Source organism: Ursus maritimus, unplaced genomic scaffold (genome assembly GCF_017311325.1).
Source record: "Ursus maritimus isolate PB19 unplaced genomic scaffold, ASM1731132v1 scaffold_11, whole genome shotgun sequence".
Lineage (NCBI taxonomy): Eukaryota > Metazoa > Chordata > Mammalia > Carnivora > Ursidae > Ursus > Ursus maritimus.
Genome location: NW_024423453.1, coordinates 22,830,935 through 22,850,077, shown reverse-complemented (window position 1 = coordinate 22,850,077; position 19,143 = coordinate 22,830,935).

The window sequence follows — 19,143 nt, the reverse complement described above, 5'->3', positions numbered from 1 at the left end:
TTCTAAAATGACTCTAAACCTTTTACTTAACTTTTTTACTGCAATTTCTTCATGTCATCATTACAGTTTTAACACCATATTTCACATTAACACATTTAAATATTTGGAGTTTTGAGTGCCTCAAAAAAATTGTCGGTTGCATATTTGTGTATTCTCCATACCTCACAGAAAATATGCTCTTATTCATTGTGTTTTTAGCAGCTGATCTTACATCTTTTATTTCATAGCCTCTGTAGTGTTTTGAGTTTTATGAAAAATGGTAGCCAGAATTAAGTAGGTATTAAAATTTGCAATCCTTTGTTTTCTCTAGTATTGACAAATGTTTAAAATATATACACAAAAAAGGTTCTGAAAGGACCAATGCATGAAACTCATATATTGAATACATAAAAGTTATACAAGATTTTAAAATTTGTCCCTCTAAGAGTTTTCAAGCATTGCTACTAGAACAAAGTGGTTTATTTGAGATACATATCCTCAGACTATGAGAGAAGGAGCTAGTGTTCATATTATAGGCATATCCTACAGTAATATGCCTCATGAATACATTGCATCAGCAGTAATAAGTCTCTACTAAAATGACATCCATGACCTCTGACCAAACTATAGGTTAAGAACATTGTACAAAGAAGCATCTCATATAGTCAACAAGCTTGTTTTTCTTTTCTTTTCTTTTTCTCCCATGGGGTGATTTTTCTTGTAGACCCAGTGTTTTCTTGCAAACTGACTCATATAATAAATTATATAAAAGGAGATAACCAATTTTTCACTTTGAATTCTTAAGTGTTAATAAAAGAAGTGTTGTTTTAAAACTCTAAACTACTTTTGTAACTCCATAAATTATTTCCTTTTAATCCTATACCCTGAGGATAAAAGTTTCACATAATTTTCTTTAAATAGTATGTAATACCATTTCTCTGATCTCTAAGTAACTGGTAGGCATGCATGTTGATGCCATGTGAATGACCATGTGGGTAAATCATAGAAACATATTGTGCTCAGAGGAAAATCTGTTAGCAGCACAGCCAATATTAATGTATATATTTTTCTTGGTTCCAGATATTTTAATCTATTCTTCCTATTGTGTTTCTTGTGATGTTTTACTAGTTTAATTTATTTAGTAACTCAAATTTGGATGTAATTTTGTCACTGATTAATTTTTCCTTATTCATATTTAAAAATAAATTATACTGGAACTAATATGCAATTGGCTATGCATTTTGGATTTGGGCTTAAAAATGCACATCAAAATGATTAGTTTTTAAAAATCCTTAGAGGATTTTTATTAATTCCACAATGTTCTGAACATATTAACATGATATCATAATATCTGCTTCCTCTTATTCACCTAGATTATCATAATTATATAAAGAGATATGAGAATCAGAGTTTCTGTGTACAAAAATGTGCCATAAATATTTATTAAATTATTTCCAGTCAGATCAAATTTTTTTTATATTCATAGAGCCAGGGCTTTAAGGCCATTTTTATTTGTCCTATATTTCACACAAAAGTCAAGTAAGTACAATAATGAGGGAACACTTCACATGCCCTTTCAACCCTTTGAAAAGACTTGTGTGTAGAGACACAAAGGAAATTTCTTATAGAAGGAAGTAAAGAATGATCTAATTCAAACCTCTTTATGTGCACTAATGCTTTGAATGTTTGAAAACTATTATTCCATATGATTACAAAAATAAAATAGCTATTTCATTATTAAACATTAAAGAAAACATGTGATGTATCTATTCTAGTGCAATCTTAAACATAACTGTTATAGTCTCTATATAGTCTATTGTTTCATTGAATAAAAAAAAAAAAAGTAAAATCCCTAAATCACCAAGACTCCCAGCAACACACATAAAAAACATATTTGTGCTGCAATTTAAATGGACTAGTAAAGAGAACATTCAACCATTTGGAACTGAAATATTCATGAGAGAACAATGAAACTAAATATCTTCAGATGTCCTAGAGGAACAAGAGTCAAGGAAACAAGAATAACTAGAGACTATTCTATTTTAAACTTTCTTCTTTTTTCCTCCTTTTTTCCCATTAGATGATAATATACAATTCAATCTTGTTACATTATGAATAGGCTGTGACATGCTCACCATTCTGTCCTAAAAATCATCTTAAAGCTTTTGACATGGTTAATTCCACACTTTTAGGGATATTGGGACTTAAATTGGCTTTAAAGTGTTTAATCAAGTAATTAGAATTATGGATAAAATTTTCTTTAGGTAAACACTGAACAATATTTCATGGCATATCTTTAGGTAAAGAAAAAAAAATCAACATCTACCCTAAGTTCTACTAATACAATAATATCTTAATAAGATAAAGACCCAGATTTTTGGAAATTATAACTCTAATAATCTCGACAAACATTCTTCTGCAAATGATAATTACTCTTTATTTGAGTTATTTTTACATGGTTCCATTTTCCCATTTTTAATTTTAAGTCAGCTACACAATTTTAAAGAGTATTACATATAACAAACATAAAAAAAAGAAAGTTTAAAAGGAACATTTGATTATTTGGGAGTTTTAATCAGATTTTAATTCTCAGTCAAACAGGATGATTTTTTTAAATGAAAGTTGATCTATTTAGAAACAGGATGACTTTATTTTTTCATATGCTCAGTGACATTTAGAAAAAGCATATGCATGTAAAACTTTTAAATTATATCATTATTAAAGCTAAATTTGTAATTCTTAATTCCTTACACTCACTCCCTTCCAAAGCCACCTTTGTTCCTGTGACTTCTTTCTCTTACCTTCAATTCTACTACCTTCTCCAGGTTCTCCAGGTATGAACCTCTGTGTGGTCTTATTAATGCTAAATCCCCATTGCCACTTGCCTTGATAAACCACCATCATCTTCTTCTCCGTAGGTTCAATGCAGCAGTCACAATCACTATTCACATGGAGCTCACTGGCCTCAAAACTGATCTCTCCATCACCACTTTTGTCCTCCAGCAATCTATTTAATTCCTTCACACAGGAAGTGCTCACTTAAAAAGACAGATGATAGACAGATACAGATGTAGATATATAGTATCTTATAACTTGCCTAATTAAAATAGCTTGCAATGTATCATGAGCAGTCCTTGATGATATTTCTGCTGGTCTTCTACTATCTTTTGTTTCTAAAGAACTTTTCAAGGATGTGTGTATAGCAAACAGCTTTGGATGATGGTGTGTCTTCTTCTGGCAGAAGAGGAAAGATTTATTTTCTGTCCTGACTCATCTGTGGCAAAGATGAGTCAGGTTTGTTAGTATCCTTCTTTCCAAAATCGGGGTTTCCTAAACTTGGGGATCCTTAGCTGTGACACAGATTCACTGTGTGGACAGCATCCACCTGGTCGTCTTCTTCATTGCCCCCGTGGGACTTAAGAGGAATGAAGCAAATGCTGCCTTCTGTGCTGTAAGTAAGTCTTTTGTCTCAGATCCAGGAGTTTCGTTTCTTCTGCCAGCATCCATGAAACTGCAGCAGGCTTACTTGTTAGTTCAAAAGAAGAATGTGATCTCAGACCTTTCACAATTTTGATCATGCACTTAGAGTAAAATTCCAATTCCTGATTTGAACCTTATTATTTTAGAATCTTTGTTTCTTCCTCTAATGGAACCCCATCAAACTTATTTCAGTTTTTTGAAAATACTGTTTTCCAGTATCACTGAAGTTCTTCATTATGTGTCTTCTGTCTCAAAAATGTCTTCATTCTAAATGTCACGTAAGTATTCTTGTTTTACTCGTCTGCCATTCTTTGACTCTCCGATATATATGAATAACCTGCCTCTACTCAGATGTCATCTTTCCAAGTTTTTTTTTTCTTTTTCCCTTATACTGCTCTTCCCTTTTTTTTTCTTATGTATTTAAGTAAAAGTAAAGGATATTCCATGGTTCTGCTCATAGGAAAATCCCCTACAGGTTCTTTCTGGAACATCACGGCCTGAGGATACTATTGTCTGGCAACTACACACATAGTTTTTAAGTTGTGATTTTGTGTTTCACAGAGGCTTACAGGTTTCCAGTACCCTCTGATAGTAGTTGTTTATTGGTGACAGGTTATGTGGTAGAGGAAGAGGTGGGGGAGGAATCGGAGACACACTGGAACATACTTTGTCCTTTGGTCTTCTCCACTCTGCTTCTGTTTTCTCTTTGATAAGTGGTTCTCACCTTTATTGTCTGCCTATTCTTCCTTTACCCTTTGTTTTTATTTGTTTCTCTTTCTTCTTCTTCCAAAACTTGATTTATCTGGCCTTTCCAAAGCAAAAACGATCAAACAAAAGCCAGTTTCTTGGTCTTAAACTTTGCACTTAGTTTTGACCTTGCTTTTCATCACCTAGTATGGACTGATGGAGGGAAAATATCATTGTGTTACAAGTGTGAGAGGTGGGGGAATATCAGAGATAATATCTGATTACTGCTTAGTGATATAACCCAGCCATATATATTTGTGTTTTCATTTTTGCTTAATGTTTATTGCACTGATGTAGTGTAAGCTTCTGAGGAAGTGTACTGTTTTCAACTCTATGCTCAGTGCTAAGCACAGTATCAAACACAAAAAATACCTATTATGTATATTTTGAACAAATTATTGCAGAGTCTCTTAAGTGGTTTCTCTGCCACAAGCCCTGTTCATCTTCAGCCCATGGCGAACACTTCATATACAATGATCTTTCTGAATGAAAATATATTATTAGGCATCTATTTCAAACATGTATAAGATTTCATACTGCTATGAGAAGTTCTAGTGTATTTTCCATAATTTTAGAAATTATGCCTCAACTGCTTTATATATTGGAGAGAATCCTCCTTCAATGCCAGTTGCCCCCTGTAGCACCCTGAATATATTTTATGATTGTATTTATTCAGCTGATTATAATTGCTTATTTAGTTTTGTATCTTCTCTATAAGGACATATGTTTACATAAGATTATATCTCCAGCACCTACATCAGTCTAAGCACAAAGAAGATGACAAATAAATATTTTTTAAATGAACTGATAAATCAATCCAGTTGTTCTATTGCAATGTCTTTCATAAAACAGCATTAGATTTTCTATGGTAAAATTAATTTGTCTGCCCATTTGTTTATCTATATGTAATGGTATATAACTGGGATTTTATTTTCCAAAGATTGTGCTAGTGACAATTATCATTTATTTACTGCTTTTATCTAAACTCTTTTCCCTTATGTGTGAACAGCAACCTCAACTAGTTGAATAAGAGCCATTACAAAATCTAAGATACCTTCATTTATATTACAAATAAGAATAAACATAATATTTAGTACTAGCATATAGGCACAAATTAAATACAGAAATCAATATTTTATACCCCCATAGGTTTAGGGACATCAATAAATTTATTTTTAATACATCATGAAAATGTGAGTTATTATAATTCAATAATTAACTACATAACTAAAGAATTACTATATGTAAAATCCAGAATTTCTTTCAAGTATTCTGAATTAATAAATAAAAAAATAAAAGAACTAATCTTGTAATATGTGCTATGAAAAATGCTGCAAATACTTTCCAATAATTGTGCATTATTTAAAAGGATTCAGTGTTGTATACTGAATATTTAACATAATTCTACATTGCTCACATAATTCAAATTATCAGCTATATTCTTTCTTTTCTGCCTAATTGGAATTTGTGAGAAGGCATCATGTGCTATACAATATGGGGTCATATTATGATAATCAGGTTGTACTATGAGGATTAATCATTCAGTGTGCACTTATGATATCATAGGCTACCACAACAACATAGTTGATTTTTATTGCCTAAATATTCAGAAGAGTAATGAAATAACAGTATACACTATTATAACTTAGACGACAATAAATATTTTACATGTTCAGGTACTCTGTTTTTTCTATGTTGTTGGATGCTTACAGAATGCTTATCAGGCTTATCAGGAAATAGATCAGGAAAATTTTCAATTGAAATTGAATGCTTCAATGGGAAACTCCTGGAACCGCTTTCATACTGAAATTGGGCAAACCATTTTGTTGTTTCTAATAAAAAATCTCTACTACAGACACAGCCATTCTTTACTTACCCAAGAGAATATCTATGGCATATAGACTGATGTCGATAGAAATAAGCTCTTAAGAAACACCATTGCAATAAAATATACAAATATCTTGTAGACTAATTAAAAGTTATTTGATTTTTAAAATCTCCATTTTAGTCAATCTTCCCATTAGTATATTTTTACCATTGCATTGAAGCTATGAAGAAAATGAAATAATCTGAGTCTTTTTAAAGATATTATGTCCTTATTTTGGAATGCACAAATCTAATCATGATCACCTTCTCTCAATTATGATAAATTAAACAAAATGACACAACCCAACAACCTGGCAAAATTAGTCTGGGGTGAGTTACTGCAAGTGACCACATCTTGCCAGTATGATCTAAACTATAGTTAGGACTAACTTTAAGACTTGAGAATAGCTGATACATCCTTTCACATCCTAGTGTCAGTGGAAAGTAAGTAATGAGAGGTTTGCATGTATGTGGAGGACTCTCAGGTTGTGGCAATGTAACACATTTCTCTCATCTGCTTTGTTTACTCTAGTGTTACCTTCCACTTGGTAATGGTGTCACTCAGGGCACATGAAGCAATGTGTACCAACATATGCTTGTTTATGCATACTCAACACAACCAAATTCAGTGGTTCTGTGATAGGTTGACAGACCGCACAGAACTCTAAAGCATTCTGGCTCAACGCATTCCCTTTGGAGACTGGACAATTTATTTTTCTTCTTTTAATTCATTTATTCAGAATCCAACATTTTCCTCTGATTTAATCTTTATTCTGCTACATACATAACTCCACATGCCTCCCCAGTTCTTTTTCCCTAAGGTGGAATTAAATCATGTATTGTTCTATCCCTGCATGTTCTTTACCATCGTCATGTTTCTAATTTAACTATAATTTTATTAACATGAAGAGAGGGTCTCATTTCCATGGTAACCAGGACAAGGGCCTGGGCGGTATAATCTCATTTATATTATATAATCCATTTAGTCATACTTAAGCTCTAGAACTGTGTTCATGGCTCATTTTACTCTTGTAATGACAACAGTGAAGACACTCTGCAGTGAGCAATGTTCTTGCACCGGTTTTATCTGGTAAGGGTGAGAATAAAAGTGGGAATTAAGCAGAAACATATTTATATATTTCCGATATATATAGGATATCAGAAAATTTTTATATCTTACATATCGTTATCTTGCCTTTGTGTGTGTGTGTGTGTGTGTGCATTCAGTAGAATAATAACGCATTAATATCAGGAATAGTGGGTATCCTTGTTTACTCCTACCTACAATAGGAATGACTTTGGTATATCCATTTTCAGGATTATCCTGGTTTGGGGATTGAAGTTGATATATTTTCTCAAATTAAGTAACTATGTATTTAATCATGATAAATCAAGTGTTTTAAGCAAGATTGGTCATTGAATTTGGTCAAATCCCATTTCAGCATCCCTGAAGATGGTAATACCATAGCATTAGAATACAGGGACTTTGGAGCCAGTCACTTTGGATTCAAAACTCAACTTCACCATCTACTGGGTACACAATCATTGTGAAGCTAAACCTTGCTTTACTTTATATTTCTTTCAGTTTCCTGTTATAAAATAGAAATAATATAAACCTACCTCATAAGATAATAATCATAAGAATGATTATCAACTGTAAAGTACGTTGAATAGAGCTAGGTATTATGTATATGTTTCTTTGTATTATTCTTATTATATGTTTTCCTTAAAATATGAAAATAATGACTATATAAATATATTTCCTAACATTTCACCAGCTTTGCATTCATATAACACATAGTACTTGACTATGATGAATTATCTTTAATCAAGTGATAAATTCTGCTGTTAATATTTTAGTTAAAATATTTATGTCAACATTCTAAACATATTACCACAAACTGAATGACTTAACAGAAATGTATTCTTTAACAGTTCAGGAGGCTAAAAGTCTGAAATCAAGATATTGGCTTGGCCAGATTCCCTCCAGAAAGTCTAGAAGAGATTCCATTCCTTGCCTCTCTTCTGGTGGCTAGAGGCATTCCTTGGCTTTTGGCTGCATCACTATAATCTCTGTATCTGTTTTACCATGGTCTTCTTCTCTGTATCTCAAACATTTCTCTTCCTTTCTCTCATAAGCATTTAGGAACCACTAAAGTAATCTAAGATGATGTCATATCAGTATCCTTAACTGAATTATACCTGCAAAGGTCCTCTTTCTTTCTTTTTCTTTCTTTCTTTCTAGATTGTATTTATTTATTTGAGAGAGAGAGAGAGAGCACAAGCACAGGGAGAGGCAGAGGGAGAGGGACAAGCAGGCTCCCCACTAAGCAAGGAGCCTGATGTGGGACTGGAGCCCAAGAACCCTGGGATCATGACCTGAGCCAAAGGCAGACACTTAACCGACTGAGCCACCCAGGCACCCACAAAGGCCCTCTTTCTAAATGAGGTCACATTCACAGTTGCGGGGTAGAAATATCTTTTGAGAGGTCACTACAATATTCATAATCAAGATTGTAAGTGTATTTATTTGGGTAATATTTGTCAGGTTTTGGTTTCAAAAATGTACTTGCTTTAAAAACCTGAGTAGTTTTTCTTTCACTGTTTATAACAGTTTAAATAACATTTGAATGAGCTCTTAGTAAGGAGAATCCATCTATGAGATGGTTTATGGTTTATGAATTTTATTATTTTTTTAGGGAATCTCTTGCACAACTTTCTCTAATTTTTTTACATAAATCTCACACAGACCATTTCTTCTGTTAAATTTTTGGTAAATTATGGTTTCCCAGAAAATTTTCCAATTTGTCCAAGTTATTTGTATTTATTTATACTGATTGAGCAAAATAATATATTTTAGTATTTATTTTTTAAAGCTTTATTGGTTGTCTGTTTCTCTCTTATCCTTTCATATTTTATCTGAACATATTTCCTTTTAAAGCTGATTGAATAAACTATTTTATATGTCTTTTTTCTCCCCAAAAGATCCACACATACTTCCCTTCACAGCATGAAGGGCGTGTAGGTGGATCTTGATGAGAATCAGTATTCCAATAAAAGTTACAATCTGAGGTGAGGGCCCTAAAGGGTCTTCAAGCATGAATGTAGTGATTCTAGTTTTTTGTTTTCAAAACACAGTGGTAGTTGGGGTCCAAATGATTAGTATCACTCCAGAGACAGTATCAGTAATTTCTGAAAACTCTATTTCCTTTTCCATAGCATTTATTCATCACAGTAATGAACTGGAAGTCCCTTTTGGAAGGAAGAGGAGAAAAACCTGAAGAACATATTTCTTAGCTATGGTTTATAGCTCAAGGGGCTCTGAGTCTGTTAGCTGCTTAGGTCTGGAAAATCAGAGAGAACTACTAACATTCTATTGAGGATAAAGTAGACAAGATGTTTAACAGATCTAAACTGCCTTTCCCATTTTGTTTGTTCATTTTAAAATCATTATAAAAATCTATTAAGACCTTCATAAGCTCAATTATAATCCAGTACTTGGGGCATCATGATGATCCTTACCAGTTAAGTCATTCTTCTTATCACCTGGTCTCTGTAGACCATTTGAGTATCATGCTCATCACGGCTCCGGTATTTAAGGACAGACATTTGACTACTGCTACTTTGGGATCTAATTCTCCTAACTATATAAAATTTATAAGGGTGTACCTAAATAATTTTTAAATGAGGTGTACTTAACATGGTGTTAAGTGTGTACTTAAGGTGTACTTAACATGATTTTATGTCCCGCATTTAAGGCAATACTTCATGGTCCTTATGTGAGATATCAAAGTTAATACATGAAGATATGGTATAAAGCGATATGCCCACCTTGAATATTGCAGCTATTTAGTGAGAAGAGCAAATGAATTGTGTTTAAAATGAATCATTTACTAATGAACCACAGAATATCAGTCCTTTGGCCATTATAAATAAGACAGTGCTTCCTTATAAAACATATATCATCAACAAACTAAATCTTAAATATACTCATTAATGTGCAGTTGTGCAAGAAGTCAGATATCATTGGTTCAAATAATCCCTGTGAAGCTGAGGAGTTAAGATGGCAGAGTAGTAGGAGAACCCCGTATTTGCCTCATGCCTAGAACACAGCTAGGTAAATATGAACTCATTCTGAACACCCAGGAAATTGATCTGAGGACTGAGAAAACAAGCTGCACAACTAGAGGGAGAAGAGATCACATTGTGGAAGGAAGAAGATGCGAAGACGAGATTTGGAGAAAAAAAAGAATCACTGATGCTTCAGAGGAAAGGGAGCTCTGATCAGAGAGAGAGGAGAGAAAGAGAGAGAGTGAACAGAGCACAGGGCATTGCACAAGAAAAACACTTCCCCAAAACCATGGCCAGGGAAACTGAGAGAGGCTGATTATTGCAAGTTTTTACAAGCAACGGAGCTCGGAGCTCGAAGACTAAAGTTTTAGAAGTCTGTGCCATCACCGGGTGGGGACTGGGAGGCATAGAGGTGCTCCTCTGGAGAAGGAGGGCAGAGGCTGGGAGCAGATAGTGTGGTGTGAGGATCCCCTGGGTCACACTGGGAGAAGCAGGTCCCCGCTCTTTGAGTGCATGTGGGAGAGATGGCCCTACCTCTCCAGAGACAAAAGAGTCCGGTAGGTGCCATTGAGCTGCCCTGTTCATTAACATATAAGCAGAGATGCCTGCTGAGGACAGCTAACCTGGACACTGACTTTTTGCTGCATGTTACCATAAACTCCAAGACCCTGTGCATTCCAGCAGAGGATCAGCTCGGTCCATGCGGGGTCCCTAAAATTTAGTTTCAAAACCCAGCTGGCGTGTCTGAGATAAAACAATGGAGCACTGTGCCGGCAAGCAGGCAGGCAGATGGCACACACACAGACGGGGTGAAAGCAGGGATCTGAGGGATGCCTGGACTAATGAGGGGAAATTGTTCGCTCATCTGTGAAGGCTTCCTGAACAGGGGAGGGTGCAAACTTCCTTCGCAAGGGAGAGAGCCAGCTGTCACCACTTTCTTCAGGCCCGTCTGCACTGATGGACCTTGGTGAGCAGCACAGCACCCCACAGTGGAGGCTTGAGCCACTTACACCAAGCCCTGCGCCCCTGCACTCTGCAGGTACTTCTGAACCACGTCAAGTGTGCCTGAGAGTCAGAGTGGCAGCAGGCCCTTCCCCCAGAAGACCAGCACAAACCCTTCTCATGCACCAAGTCTAGTGACCACAGAATGCTGCAATGCTTAAGCCCTGGGGGAAATAGGGTCTAACCTCTTTTGACAACCAGACCAAAACACACCTAGTTAGAACTCAACACACATCACTGGACAAGATGCAGACACTCCCCACTGCAGGCAAGAAGACTGATCCAAGGGAAAGAGCAGCCAAAACACAACGGCAGAGTACACACAGCATCCCACAGACACACTTCCTGAAGCTCCGGGCCCTGAACAGTATAGGAGCTCTTCTTAATAGTCATTACGAAGGAACAGGAAACATAACAGGCTTTCCTAACACACAGAAGATAGAGACCTAGACAAAATGCCAAGATGGAAGAATTTACCCCCCAAAAAAGAGCAAGAACAAGTCATGGCCAGGGATCTAATCAAAACAGATATAAGCAAGATGCCTGAACCAGGTTTTAAAATAACAATCATAAGGTTACTAGCTGGGCTTGAGAAAGTGCAGAAGACACCAGGGAGTCCTTTACCACAGAGATAAAAACCTAAAAAGTAGTCAGGCTGAAATAAAAAATGCTATAATCAAGATGAAAAAACCAACTGGATATAATGACCACAAGTAATACAATGGCACTAAAATCATAACTAGCAAAAATCACTCTGAATGTAAATGTAAATGCTCCAATCAAAAGACATAAGTTATCAGAATGGATTGAAAAAAAAAAAAGACCCATCTATATGCTGCCTGTAAGAGACTCATTTTAGACCTAAAGACACCTGCATATTGAAAGTGAAGGGATGGAAAAGCATTTATCACGCTAATGCACACCAAAAGAAAGCCAGAGTAGTCACACTTATATTGGACAAACTAGATTTTAAACAAAAGACTGTAACAAGAAATAAAGAAAGGCATCATAATAAAGGGGTCTATCCAACAAAAAGATCTAACAGTTGTAAATATTTATGACCCCAAATTGGGAGCACCCAAATATATAAATCAATTAATAAAAAACATAAAGAAACTCATTGATAATAATCCAATAATAGTAGGGGACTTTAACACCCAACTTACAGCAATGGATAGGTCATCTAAGCAGAAAATTAACAAGGACACTAGGGCTTTGAATGCCATACTGGACCTGATTACTTAACAGATGTATTCAGAGCATTTCATCCTAAAGCAGCAGAATACACATTCCTTTCGATTGCACATTGAAACACTCTCCAGAATAGATCACATACTGGGTCACAAATCAGGCCTCAACAAGTACAAAAAGATTGAGATTATACCATGTTTATTTTCAGATTATAATACTGTGAAACTTGAAGTCATACACAAGAAAAACTTTGGAAAGACCACAGGTATATGGAGATTAAAGAACATCCTATTAAAGAATAAATAGGTTAACCAGAAAATTAAAGATGAAATTAAAAAATGCATGGAAGCTAATGAAAATGAAAATGGGATAGTCCAAAACCTTTGGGATGCAGTAAAAGTGGTCTTCAGAGGGAAGTATGCTGAAATGCAGGCCTACCTCAAGAAGCAAGAAAACTCTCAAATATACAAACTAACATTGCACCTAAAGGAGCTAGGAAAGGAATAGCAAATGGAGCCTAAAGTCAGCAGAAGAAGGGAAATAATAAAGATTAGAACAGAAATAAATGATACACAAACAAACAAACAAAAAGCAGTAGAACAGATCAATGAAACTAGGAGCTGGTTCTTTGAAAGAATTAATAAAATTGATAAACCTCTAGCCAGACTTATCAAAAAGAAAAGAGAAAGGACCCAAATAAATAAAATCACAAATAAAAGAGGACAGATCACAACCAAAACCACAGAAATACAAGCAATTATAAGAGAATATTAATATGCCAACAAATTAGGCAATCTGGAAGAAATGGGTAACTTCCTAGAAACATATAAACTACCAAAACTGAAACAGGAAGATATAGAAAATTTGATCAAAGCCATAACCAGCAAAGAAATTGAATCACTAATCAAAAATCCCCAACAAGCAAAAGTCCAGCGCCAGATGGCTTCCCTGGGCAATTCTATCAAACTTTTAAAGAAGAGTTAATACCTATTCTTCTCAAACTATTCCAAAAAATAGAAATGGAAGGAAAACTTCTAAACTCATTCTACAAAGCCAGCATTACCTTGATTCCAAAACCAAAGACGTCACTAAAAAGGAGAATTACAGGCCAATATCCCTGAGGATCATAGAGCAAAAATTCAGAACAGGATACTAGCAATTCAAATACAGAGTACATTAAAATAATCATTCACCACGATCAAGTGGGACTTATTCCTCGGCTGCAAGGTGGTTCAATATGCACAAACCAGTCAACGTGATACATCACATTAATAAAAGAAAGAATATGATCCTTTCAATAGATGCAGAAAAAGCATTGACAAATATAGCATCCACCCTTGATAAAAACCCTCAACAAGTAGGGATAGGGGGAACATACTTCAACATCATAAAAGCCATATATGAAAGACCCATAGCTAATCTCATCCTCAAGGGGGAAAAACAGAGTTTTTCCTCTAAAAAGTCAGGAACAAGATAAGGATGTCCACTCTCACAATTGTTATTTAACACAGTACTGGAAGTCCTAGCCTCAGCAATCAGACAACAAAAAGAAATAAAAGGCGTCCAAATCAGCAAGGAAGAAGTCAAAATTTCATGATTTGCAGATGACATGATACTCTACGTAGAAAACCCAAAAGACTTTTAAAAATGCTAGAATTTATACATGAATTCAGCAGAGTCACAGGATACAAAATCAATGTACAGAAATCTATTTCATTTCTGTACACCAATAATGAAGCAGCAGACCGAGAAATCAAGGAATCAGTCCCACTTACAATTAAACCCAAAACCATAAGATATCTAGGACCAAAAAGGTAAAAGATCTGTACTCTGAAAACTATAGAACATTTATGAAAGAAATTGAAGATGACACAAACAGCCCATGCTCATGAATTGGAAGAACAAATATTGCTAAAATGTCCATTCTACCAAAAGCAGTCTACACATTTAATGCAATCCCCATCAGAATACCATCAGCATTTTTCACAAAGCTGGTGAAAAATGGAACAAACAATCCTAAAATTGTATGGACCCACAAAAGACCCCAAATAGCCAAAGTAATCCTGAAAAAGAAAAGAAAAGCTGGAGGCATCACAATTCCTGGTTTCAAGCTATATTACAAAGCTGTAGTCATCAAGCTAGTATGCTACTGGCACAAAAAAACAGACACATAGCTGAATGGAACAGAACAAAAGACCCAGAAGTGGACCCACAACTATATGGTCAACTAATCTTCCACAAAGCTGGAAGGAATATCCAGTGAAAAAAGACAGTCTCTCCAAAAAATGGTGTTGGGAAAACTGCACAGCTACATGCAAAAGAATGAAACGGGACCACTTTTCTTACACCATACACAAAAATAATTTCAAAACAGATCAAAGACCTAAATGTGAGATAAGAAACATCAAAATCATAGAGGAGAACACAGGCAGTAACCTCTTTGACATCAACTGTACCAACTTCTTGCTAGACATGTTGCTGGAGGCAAGGGAAACAAAAGCAAAATGAACTGTTGGGACATCATCAACATAGAAAGCTTCTGCACAGTGAAGGAAACAATGAGAAAAACTAAAAGGAAACCTTCAGAATGGAAGAAGATATATGCAAATGACATATCTGATAAAGGGTTAGAATCCAAAATCTGTATAGAACTTATCAAACTCAACACCCAAAAAACAACCCAGTTAGGAAATGGACAGAACACATGAATAGATTCCAAAGAAGACATACAGATAGCTAATAGACATACGAAAAGATGCTCAATAACCCTCATCGATCAGGGAAATACAAATCCAAACCACAAGATACCACCTCACACCTGTAAGAATAGCTAAAATTAACAACACAGGAAACAACAGATGTTGGTGAGGATGTGGAGAAAGAGGAACCCTCTTAAACTGTTGGTGGGAATGCAAACTTGTGCAGCCACTCTGGAAAAAAGTATGGAGGTTCCTCAAAAAGTTAAGAATAGAACTACCCTACGATCCAGCCATTGCACTACTAGGTATTTACGCAACAGATACAAAAATACTGATTTGAAGGGATACATACACCCTGATGTTGATAGCAGCATTATCAACAATAGCCAAATTATGGAAAGAGCCCAAACATCCATCAACTGATGAATGGATAAAGAAGAGGCGGTATAAACACACAATGGAATATTACTCAGCCATCAAAAAAGAATGAAATCTTCCCATTTGCAACAACGTGGATGGAGCTAGAGAGTATTATGCTAAGTGAAATAAGTCAGAGAAAGACAAATACCATATGATTTCACTTTTATGTGGAATGTAAGAAACAAAACAGATGAACGTAGGGGAAGGGGAGACAGAAAAAGAGGTGGAGGCAAACTATAAATGACTCTTAACTATAGAGAACAAACTGAGGGTTGCTGGAAGGGAGGTGGTAGGAGGATGAACTAAAGGGGTGACGGGGAGGGGCGCCTGGGTGGCACAGCGGTTAAGCGTCTGCCTTCGGCTCAGGGCGTGATCCCGGCGTTATGGGATCGAGCCCCACGTCAGGCTCCTCCGCTGGGAGCCTGCTTCTTCCTCTCCCACTCCCCCTGCTTGTGTTCCCTCTCTCGCTGGCTGTCTCTATCTCTGTCAAATAAATAAATAAAATCTTTAAAAAAAAAAAAAAAGGGGTGATGGGGATTAGAAGGGCACTTGTGATGAACACTGGGTACTGTACATAAGTGATGAATCACTAAATTCTGCTCCTGACATCAATATTACACTATATGTCAACTAAGTAGAATTTAAATAAAAACAGAAAAAATCCACGTGAAGCTTAATATTGCACTTCATTTAGATCAATAATCAGAAATATGCACTGAAGTTTTAAGTACTATCACTGATATTAACTAATATTTCTACTGAAAATGCCTTAAAATTTATATATGTTGCATAGTAGTAACCTGAAAGAGCAAAGTTATCTACAGAAATACTGCTGCAATTAATTCAGGCAACCACTGAAGCTTTAATAGTGACACCTATTCAGGGAGGGTAAAACTAACCATAATGTTTCTTTACCAACTGAGCTTTAGAGCACAAGAGTCTGAGTTGAAACCTGAATATCATCACTTACTGTGTAACTTTGGGCAAGTTGCTTACACTTCAGGCGCTTCATTTTTTTCATGTATTAAGTAGGTATGTGTATGTTATTTACTTTATATTGCTTACGTGAGAATTAAATGAGTTAACATGTGAAAATGGTTACGGCATTGCTTGGTGTGTAGTAAGCTCTCAATACATGTTACTTAGTAAGTGGCAGTACCAAAGGAAAAGTAGTATGTTGTGCCTATTATTTCATAACTTAAAATTTCTCTATGAACGGAAACATCTATGTTACCTGCACTGAGAAAAATCCCGTTAACAAATTGATGCCCTGAAGCTGAGTTTCTCTGCTAAACAGGTAGGTTAGTCCCATCAATCTAAGGAACTTAACGAATCATTTCTTCTAAATTTGAAATATAATAGACCTGTCAAGCTGGACTGAAAAAGTTTACATTTCCTTTTCAAAATCTCAACTTTTCTCCAAGCAATAAACTCACTGGAAGCAAACAAATTCTTCACAAATGTATTCAACCTAAAAAGTGTGTTTGAGTATATGAGGGAAACAGAAGAGGAAGAGATAAAGATGACGTATGACAATAACACAGAATAAAACCAACACAGAAAAAGAGACAAAGAGAATAATGTTTCTAAAATTAAGTTCTTTGGAAATTTTAGCATGAGGTTTATAATGTGCGTATTTATCTTCTTTAGGTTAGAATTAGTTCTTCTTCACTGTATTTACATAATAGAAAAGATTTAATATTTCCATAAAGCACATCTTATGATTTTAGTGTCCTAATATCATATGCTCAAAATATTATTCATTCTTAGATATTTTCATGTAATTATAAGCATGACACTCAAACTGATTTATAGCAAATATTAAGAGATTAATGTGAGTTAAATAGTCCAGAAATAAAGGGAAAATTATGATTAAAGTTCATCAACCAGCCCAACACACAGCAGTTCAGCGATCCTTTGTTTGATCCACTTCATCATCATCTTTAAATACTTCTTAAGTTTGAGCATGTATACTCTACTTCCTGCGAAGTTCACTAAAAAAATATAAAAACACAAAATTCACTGTTTTTCTCTAAAAATAATAGCACACAGTAACACCAAATGTAGAAGCAAAAACTTCCATTATCATTATGTTTGCTTTCTAACTTACTTCCCATTGACCATAACTTTCTACACCCACAGAAATTTCCTTAGGTCAGAAAATATTTGTTGACCCCAAATAACTCTAACAGCAACCTGACTCATTCCCCTCTCAGTTATGAGTGTCAGAGAGCTAGGGGTTTTTCTTTGAATTCCTCCTGCTCACCCAACTTCTAAATATTAAGTGTTATAACAAGTCCCGGAAGAGGGAGAAACATAAAATATTTGAATAAATAATGAACAAAGTCTTATCAAATCTGGTAAGATTTGATCTCCCAAAAAAGGATGATACAAAGATCAAGAGTCATAGAAAATGAAATAGAAAGCAAATTAACAATGGAGAAAATCAGTGGCATCAAATTTTGGAAAGATCTAAAATTGCTAAACATCTGGATAGACTAATGAAGATAAAAGAGAACAAAAATTATCAAAATTAGAAATGAAAGAAGGGACGTAACTGCTGATTCTGTGTATGTTCTGAAATCAGTATTGGAATATGTAGTATTACTGGTCACTGGGTTTTTGTTCCAGATGCACCAAAGAATTGGAGGCCTGAGACAAGAAAGGGGAGATAGAGTTTATTGAATAGATAAGTGTACTATGCTTTCAAGAGTGAAAGGGGGCAACTGTCTGAGCAAGTGTGGCCATGGCACTGAGAAGCTCTAGCTGCTTAGTGCATATGTAAATTTGGCTTTGATTGACATTTTTGATTGACAGCTGGTGGTTATATTACATTTTGGCTTCTGCCCATGTGCCTACCCATGATGCATTTTGTTATAATTGTATTTATTTATGTATTGTATATTTATGAGTGCCTAATGAGCTTTTGTTGTGACCTTTAAAGGTAGGTAAGGACAAGCTGTACCCTTTGTGCTTATACTCAGCTCTTAGAAGTCCCACCCTGGCTTCTGAAGCAGCTCTGTGGCTAGGCCTTTCCTGTTCTGTTAGCCCTTAGAGGTGGCTCTGAAGGTGTGAAGGTGTGGCTGTTAACTCTCCGGGGTGGCACCAAGGATGTGGCTAGCGTCTGCTTTATCTCTCCTTGCTCATGCCTAACTAACTGCCTAACAGCAGAACAATGCTATGCCAATAAATAGTACAACCTTGATGACAAATATAAATTGCTTAGTAGATGCAAATTATAAAAATTGTCAAAAAAGAATAGAAATCTGAATTACTTCGTTTATTAGAAAAATGATACTGGTAATTAAAATTTTTTCTCGCCAAGAAAATTCCAGTCCCACATGTGTTCACTGGTTAACTCCGTCAAATATTTAAGGAAGAATATTGTATCAATCTTATGAAACTCTTCCAGAATTCAGAATGGAAACAAATACTTGTCAACTGACTCTGTGAAACCAGTAGTCCTTTGATTTCCAAACTAGATAAGGATATCACAGGCCAAAAAAAAAAAAAAATTACATACCAATATACTTCTTGAACAGAGACACAAAAAGAGATTAAATTTCTATCTAGCTATCTCCCCATTCCCTGTTAAAGATCATGAAATTTAAATTTGTAATGAACATTTGCTTTTATACCAAATGCCTTCTTTATTGACACTGGGGACTGGGAGCGTTCTCGGCCCTGA